The following is a 7,525-nucleotide window of genomic DNA, read 5'->3' on the forward strand; positions in this document are numbered from 1 at the left end:
GCAGTTCACCTAAAACCATCAGCCTAAAATAGCTGATCTATCTTGTCAACTAGGACAACATGTGAATTCTGACACTAACATGTGCTATGCTTTCATGCGCTACATTTTTTGCTCAGTATTAACATAACATTTAAACTTTTAATTCAATATTTACATTAGATGGTTTCTGTTGTAAATATGTGGGTGTTACCTAAAAACAAATGTCTCAATGGCCCTCGCATCATATCCTGTTATACCTCAACACTGGGGTACAATGGGGGCAGCAGTCAGAATAGATTCAAACTTGAATAACTCTAATCTATATACTGCTATTTGAAGGCCATGGCGCTCTAATTTTTCAACCTTTTCCTTAGAATGGCGCTTTTTAGAGGTGACGTTCAAATAAAGGGTGACATGGTGTTTTTCAAACACCTTGTCAGAATGCTGAAAAGATAAATTTAACCCTTTCACGAGCGAATCGAATGTTGCATATATATGTTGTACTCTCCTTCGGGCGGTGTGACATTAACCCTTATGGACGGAAAAAAATTTGCTAACTTATCTCCAACTTCTACACCTTTAAATAAATATACACGAAGAAGATGATGTCTCTACCAAATGATTGTTATCTATTGCTTACAATTAACCTACAGTGATCTTATAGCCTGCATTACCATTTGTTGGAGCTATACATTTGTTTTCTCAATTCCAAGGTTGAAGGCACATTTCCGTTTGATAACTATACTAGTAGAATGCTCGGCGTTGCATTGGTATTAAAAAACAGCTTATAAAACAGCGGTGGCAGGTAATGTAGTGGCCTGCCACTTGCCATTAGCCTGGCACATTGCCAGACTAATTTGAGTAAGCTAGTTATCTACGGCTTTTCCTGATAAAAGTCGTGAGAGCAAGCATAAAATCACATTGCCCCGTAACGGAAAGCGGTAGCGCATTTTCATTAAATAGCATCATATATCACCCAATGAATCTATCATTGGGTAATCATCTATCAGCTTAAATGGTAAAATATTTGCCTGGTGAATGGGAGGTTCCGAGATTAAATCTTCTGCGACAGATTCTTTATTACAATATTTCAATAACTAGAGCTGGACAAACCCAAGTACAGAATAACAGACACACAAACTTTGAGATTTATATATATATAGATTTAATAAGGTTGCAAAAAAATCTTTGCACTCAACGATGTGATTGCTACAGTTTGCAGCTCTAACTGACTTTTTTTGTGCAATAGAACAGGAATAACGAGCATCGATCCATTGTAAGCTGAGTTCAAATTACCCCAATCATGCTATCAAATAATATACTATGAATCCGCAAATTTTACAAGTGTTTAATAATAATAATCTATCAAATGCTACAAATATATATTCAATAACAAGTGACATAAACAAAACATAATTAAAGTACATGCAGCAACAAAAGTTAACATTTTAAAAACAAATATTAACATTTTTAAAACAAAAAATATTAGCTGTTTGCTCAGCTAGTTGCGTTCTGATAGTTGCTGTTTGAAACCATTTCATGTTCTTCTGGCTGTTCACTACCTTCCACAATGTCTTCTGACCTCAACCCACTTCTGCACAGCTGAGCTAGTCGAACAATTATTTAGCAGAGCAAAACTTTTACGCGATGCTATTTGGAATAAAAGCTTGCAGCACAAATAACGAGAACCCGCGCGTAATCAAAATAGCCTCAAAATGTTAGCCTCAAAATATGTAGTAGCACATTTTTTATCGTACAGGCGAAAAACTTTTTTCCACATACATTTTTGTATCAAAACCGCGTTAAAAAGGAACTACTGTTACCCTGATACAGTTACTAATTATTTCTGTGGTGTTGCAATCAAAGGTTTTAACGAAAAAACCTAAAGACTCGGAGTTAGAAAACGGACTTCGATACAAACAGAAACAATAAACGAATTAATTGTTGTTGATGTAATCGAGCCATTATTAGTAGGGTTTTGTGGACACTCTTTTACTGATCATTTTCTATAATGGGTTTGTAAAGATTAAGAATGGCAAATAGTATCGGTCAAATAAAAGTGGCCTTCAAATAGAAGTGTCATTCAATTAAAGGGAGGCGCTCTATTTTTCAACCTTTCTCCCATAGTGATGCTCAAATAGAGGTGATGTTCAAATAAAAGTGAAGGTCAAATACAAGTTTTACGTTATATAAATCTTCGAGTTTGTTATTTGTCTGTCACTCGTGTGTCCAGTTACGGTGATGAAGTTTTTGAAAAATTCACTTCGCACTGGATTTGAACTCAGCACCACCAGTTCTGGAGACAGGTGAGCTAATCCATTACGCCTCACGGCCTGCTTACAACACGATGAAATAATTGTATATATACTTCTTACAACAGTTAAAATACGCATAATGATGTTGTGCGATGTGTAATGTCACACAAGCTGGCTTCATGGCTCACGCTCTTATTATAACAAGTTTAGCAAGCTAAGTTACTAGCATAAGTTATTCAAATTACCGAATTTGTGAATTTTGCCATTGGCTAATTAGTCAACTTAACCAAAGGCCACTACATTACCTTCTACTGTCTATAAGCTGTTTTTAATTACCCGTGCAAGGCAGGGCATTAATCTAGTATTTGTTAAGGTTGGTAATTGTAATTGAGGGTAAAAAAATTTAAGAAGCCAAAACTATTCACTCTGGTAATCTCAAGTTAATCCAAGCCCTACAATTCATACAATAAATAAATTTTTATCTAAATGTATCAGTACAGTTATACCTCGACATACGAGTCCCCCAACATGCAAGAAAATCGAGATATGAGCAGAACTTTGAGCATATTTCTTCCTTTAAATTCGAAGAATCTTTGAAATACAAGCTTAAGAGCCGGTTCCCTAGATGTCCACTACAGTCATACCTCGACATACAAGCTTAATGAGTTGTGAGACTGACCTCGTGTGTCAATTTACTCGGATCTCAAAACTTTATCTCTTATATAATATATAAAACATCTAAGTACAAATTAATCCATTAGCAAACTATGAAAAAAACACCTAAACAGGAAATTAGTATTACGGTGGAAAAGTGGGTTTTTAATTGTTGTAATTCAGTACATGCGCTAAAAAGCAGCAAATACATATTTATTGGTTATGATCTGCAATAAAATGTAACATCACTATGTACACTACTTTATGGAGTCCTACCTTCAGAGAGACGTTGCCGGCCGCCTGAGAGAGACTTGAGAGCAACGCATTTGGTACACTAAACTTTCGTAACTCTAGTGATAAAAACTTTGACTCTAACTTGAATGAATTTAGATTACCAAGCAGCCACTTGAAGCTAAGTTTCAATCTTTCACTAAGCTTACTTCAATTTTGTCGTCTCATTTTTTTGTATCTGCTTCCGGTTAGCCACGCTTTGTCTCGCATTCACTATAACTTTTAGCCAACCTTTCAAAAACCATTTTTAAATTGATTTGAGGAAAAAGACCGAGTGATGCTGTTCTCGAAAGTGGCCTCTCGCATACTTGGCCATATAGGGGCCATCAACAACCGGCTTGTATCTCAAAGATTACTCGTATCTCAAGAAAAAAACTCGAAAGTCAGCCCGTATCTCGAGTTTCTTGTATATTGGGGCACTCGTATGTAGAGGTAAGACTGTATATGGACAATATGGTAAGGTTTTTCTCCTTGAATCAGTTTGAACAAGTTTTAATAGGTTGGGTAAAAGCTTTAGTGAATGCAAGGTAAAAAAACACCAAACCGGAAACAGATAATACAAAAATTAAGATGAAAAAATTAAAGTAAATTTAGTAAAAGATTACCACTTAGCTTCAAGTGAATGTTTACTAAACTAAATTCATTTAAGTTAAGTTCAAAGTTTTTGTTATGTAGTGTCACAAAAATTTATGTACCGTACGCGCTGCTGCCAAGTCTCTCTTAGATTGCCATTAGCCACTACATCAGTCTTGAAGGTAAAAACTTACATAATGTTACATTTTATAGCATAGTTTAAATATAAAACTAAATAAATATTTGTTACTCTGTTAGCGTAGGGACTGAATTACAACAACTTTTACCATCATAATACCTGTTTTATGTGGTTTTTTTATAGTATGGTAATGGATAAATTTGTATTTAGCTATTTTATATCGAAAATAGTGCCTTGAGTCACAAATAAATTGACATACGAGCTAACTCCCAGAACGCATTAAGCTTATATTTTGAGGTATGACTTTAAATTTTTTAGTGTTAATCAAGCCACATGTGCAACTATGACTGGATACAGGCAGTCAAATAAACAACTATGGCAAGGCAAATATCCCATAATAAAACACACTCGGTAGTTCAAACGTCTATGGTAAATACCAAAACACACTACTTATGTAGAGAGCTTCCCTTGCAACTTCAAATTTAGTGAGCAATCTAGAAGTAACGTTGTCAACGAAGATAGATGAAAAATGAATTTTCGAACTGATATAACAAAATTAAAAAGCTGAAATTTATATATCCAATTGAGCTTAATTTTTAATAAAACAAATTGGAATAGATTCTTAAACCAAACCTAGATTCTACCCCAACATGTTTGAAAATAATCGTTATGCGTCTTACATTATTGTCTGCATGACCTACAGGAAGCACATCACGCCCATACTACTAACCCTTTATTCTTTCAATAAAGGATAACGATTACTTAAGTATATTTCTAGATACCGCTATACAAAGACAATTTAATTATATGAATATAGGACCTCGAACAATGCCAAAATGAGACACTATAATACACATGTACTGTGTTACCTTCTTAGCTAAAGCTATTACTGCATCGTAATTAGAAATAGTCGTCATACAGAGTTTCTGAAATTGTTCAGAATTATGAATGCACGTGTTAGTAAGTTATAAAATGAAAAAAATTATAAGTATGAAGGAAGAGAACGTGTTCAATAAATACATGTAGTAATAAAAACATCTAAACTTTCATAGATATTGTGCATGCCAATTAACTATCATAATCAAATTTTTTTCTCATAACGTATCTTTATCGTGACAGTTTAACAGAATAGCTATGAATATAAACTATGCTCAATTAAATCTCCTTGATCGAAGGTGAAGTGAAATGTCGGAAGTATTAAAGTGTTGCGAAGAATCGTAATTCCTACGCTTACTGACGCCAGTAAGTACTTCTATAGCTTAGATCAGGTTCTAACAAGTTAGTTTTAGCGTTTATTGGCATCCATCTACATGTATATGCTTCGTAAGGTCAAAGGGCTTTCCTTTGGTATCTCACCTATCCAGGAAACTAGTCCAAAAACATTGGCTAAATGGGCAAGAAGATCTCATAACGATGGTTTTACCTGCTATATATAAATGTTTTACTGATGGAGAAATTCTGAAATAACAGAAAATTAACAACCTTGCGTTTGTTATGATTATTTTATCGCTGTTTTGTATTTTCGTATGACTCCTTAAAGTAGCAGTTACCACTATATTGTGAAAGTATATCGTAGTTTTTAGCATTTAGTTACTCTGTATTTGCTGCTGGTTCTTCTCCGTCTTAATATAAAAATGGTACCACATTCGTTCAATTACTTCAGGTATTTTCAAATACTTTCCTTGAAGTAAAAATACAGGCATGCGTTTTGAACGCATCCTTTTAATTTTAGCATATTTTTTTATTGAATAATTTGCAACCCTGAGTTTAAAAGCTGAAGGATTCGGATTATAGTCCAAACCTCGACGGGTTTGAAGCTCGACAAGTTTGTATATCGACAACGGTTGGTCCAATCTCGATAGCGGTTAGTGCCAATCTCGAAACGGGTTGATCACAAACACCATACACTATTAACCATGCTGATAGGTTCAATAATAGAATCAGTTCAATTATATTGTAGTCATGCATTCTTTCTTTAAGACCACAAAGTGGTTTTCAAGTTTATCTTGATTTCTGCGTCCAATTGTGAGCTTTATATTTTTGCTTGTATTAATCTACCACAATGTAATTTGCCTTCTTTTTTTCCTGACATCAAAACGAAGCATGTTGGAATTTGTTTTGTTGCAGTTCTTTGTGAAACATATACTCGCATCGAAAACAATTGGACAAAGCGTTTCCTAGCCGCTTTTTCCTATTCAGCCTTTCTCGATATTCAGACTAACCTTTGTCTAGATTCGGACCAACTTCTGTCGAGATTGGGGCTTGTCTAGGTTCAGACTGGTCGATGTTGGGACTGTTTCCCAAGGATTCACCGAGTACTATCTAGATTCCAACCAGGACAACATCCGTCTTAGTTTGGCCATTCATTCGTATGTGCAGGTCACACTCCTTTCGGACCCAGTTTTGCTTTTTAAAGGTTTTGTATCGTCTAATAGTCAATGGTTATGCAGTGTTTTTGTTTGTGCGCAATACATAACAACAGTTACTTCGATTGCAATGTAAAACTTGAAATTTAAAATTATTATTGCAATAACTTTAGCGAAATTTACAAGCTTGCTAATGGTGAACATTGCAACAAAGTAATCAGTAAACACCATTGGTAATTTGTAGCCAAGCCTCCTATACTTTAAAATTTTGTCATTACTTTCTTTTACTTTATGAAAACTATTGACCATCGAAAACTAGCGAGTTTTGCTTGTATTTTCTTTATTATACATTAACTACGTTTTTGTTTACAAACTTTTACAAAAATGACATTTGTTGGTTGCTAGAAGCGTTGGTTAATAATAATGATTTTTGATATCATTTGAACTAGATTTTAAAAATTTAGAGGAGCAGTGATTTATACAACCGCACCATGTGAAAACTGAGTATTTTTTGGCTTGTCAGTTATGTGATCTTCAGCATATTAATAATCAGTCAAATTTTTAAACTTTAAATAAAAGTTAAATAAGCTTTAAAGAATAGAGAAAGCATAATATTATTATGCTTTATTATTTATCTGGAGGTGTTGACTGATGTTCTAAAAAAAGAATCAAGGAGATTGACCAACCAGAAGCTGAGATATAGCCAGCCAAACACAGGTCTACCAAAAAACATAAGTGTTTTAGTAATCATCAATATATGACGTATGAAATCGACTTGTGTGCCATTGGTCAATTAAGCCAACTAATGCGCTCTCCTATAACAATCACGGCGTTTTAATTGGTTTAATCCCTGGAAGTATAGAACAATCAAATTGGGCCTAACAAACATCGCTCCTAGAATTCCGAACCAGTCCCTCTGACGTGTAGATTAGTTTTAGCATAAAATAATTACACGCATCTATTATTTCGCAACATTTCGCTATCTTGCTAGTTCAGCTCAGTTTTGTTGTTCTCCTACTTAGCTTCCCTATTCAGACTCATCTTTAGCGTTGTTCAGATTTTTTAACTATAGCTAATAAATGGAATCGATTAAATCAATCATCAATCTCGGTTATCATTTGGAATTTTCTACAAATTATATTAGTTACATCATTTATTCTATACGCAGTTATATTATTATTTTGTATAATATGCATTATGAATATTATATAAATCATAAAAATAATCATAGATAAGATAATAGATCAATAGAAAAATCAAAGCAAAAG

This window comes from Watersipora subatra, chromosome 1 (genome assembly GCF_963576615.1).
Source record: "Watersipora subatra chromosome 1, tzWatSuba1.1, whole genome shotgun sequence".
NCBI lineage: Eukaryota > Metazoa > Bryozoa > Gymnolaemata > Cheilostomatida > Watersiporidae > Watersipora > Watersipora subatra.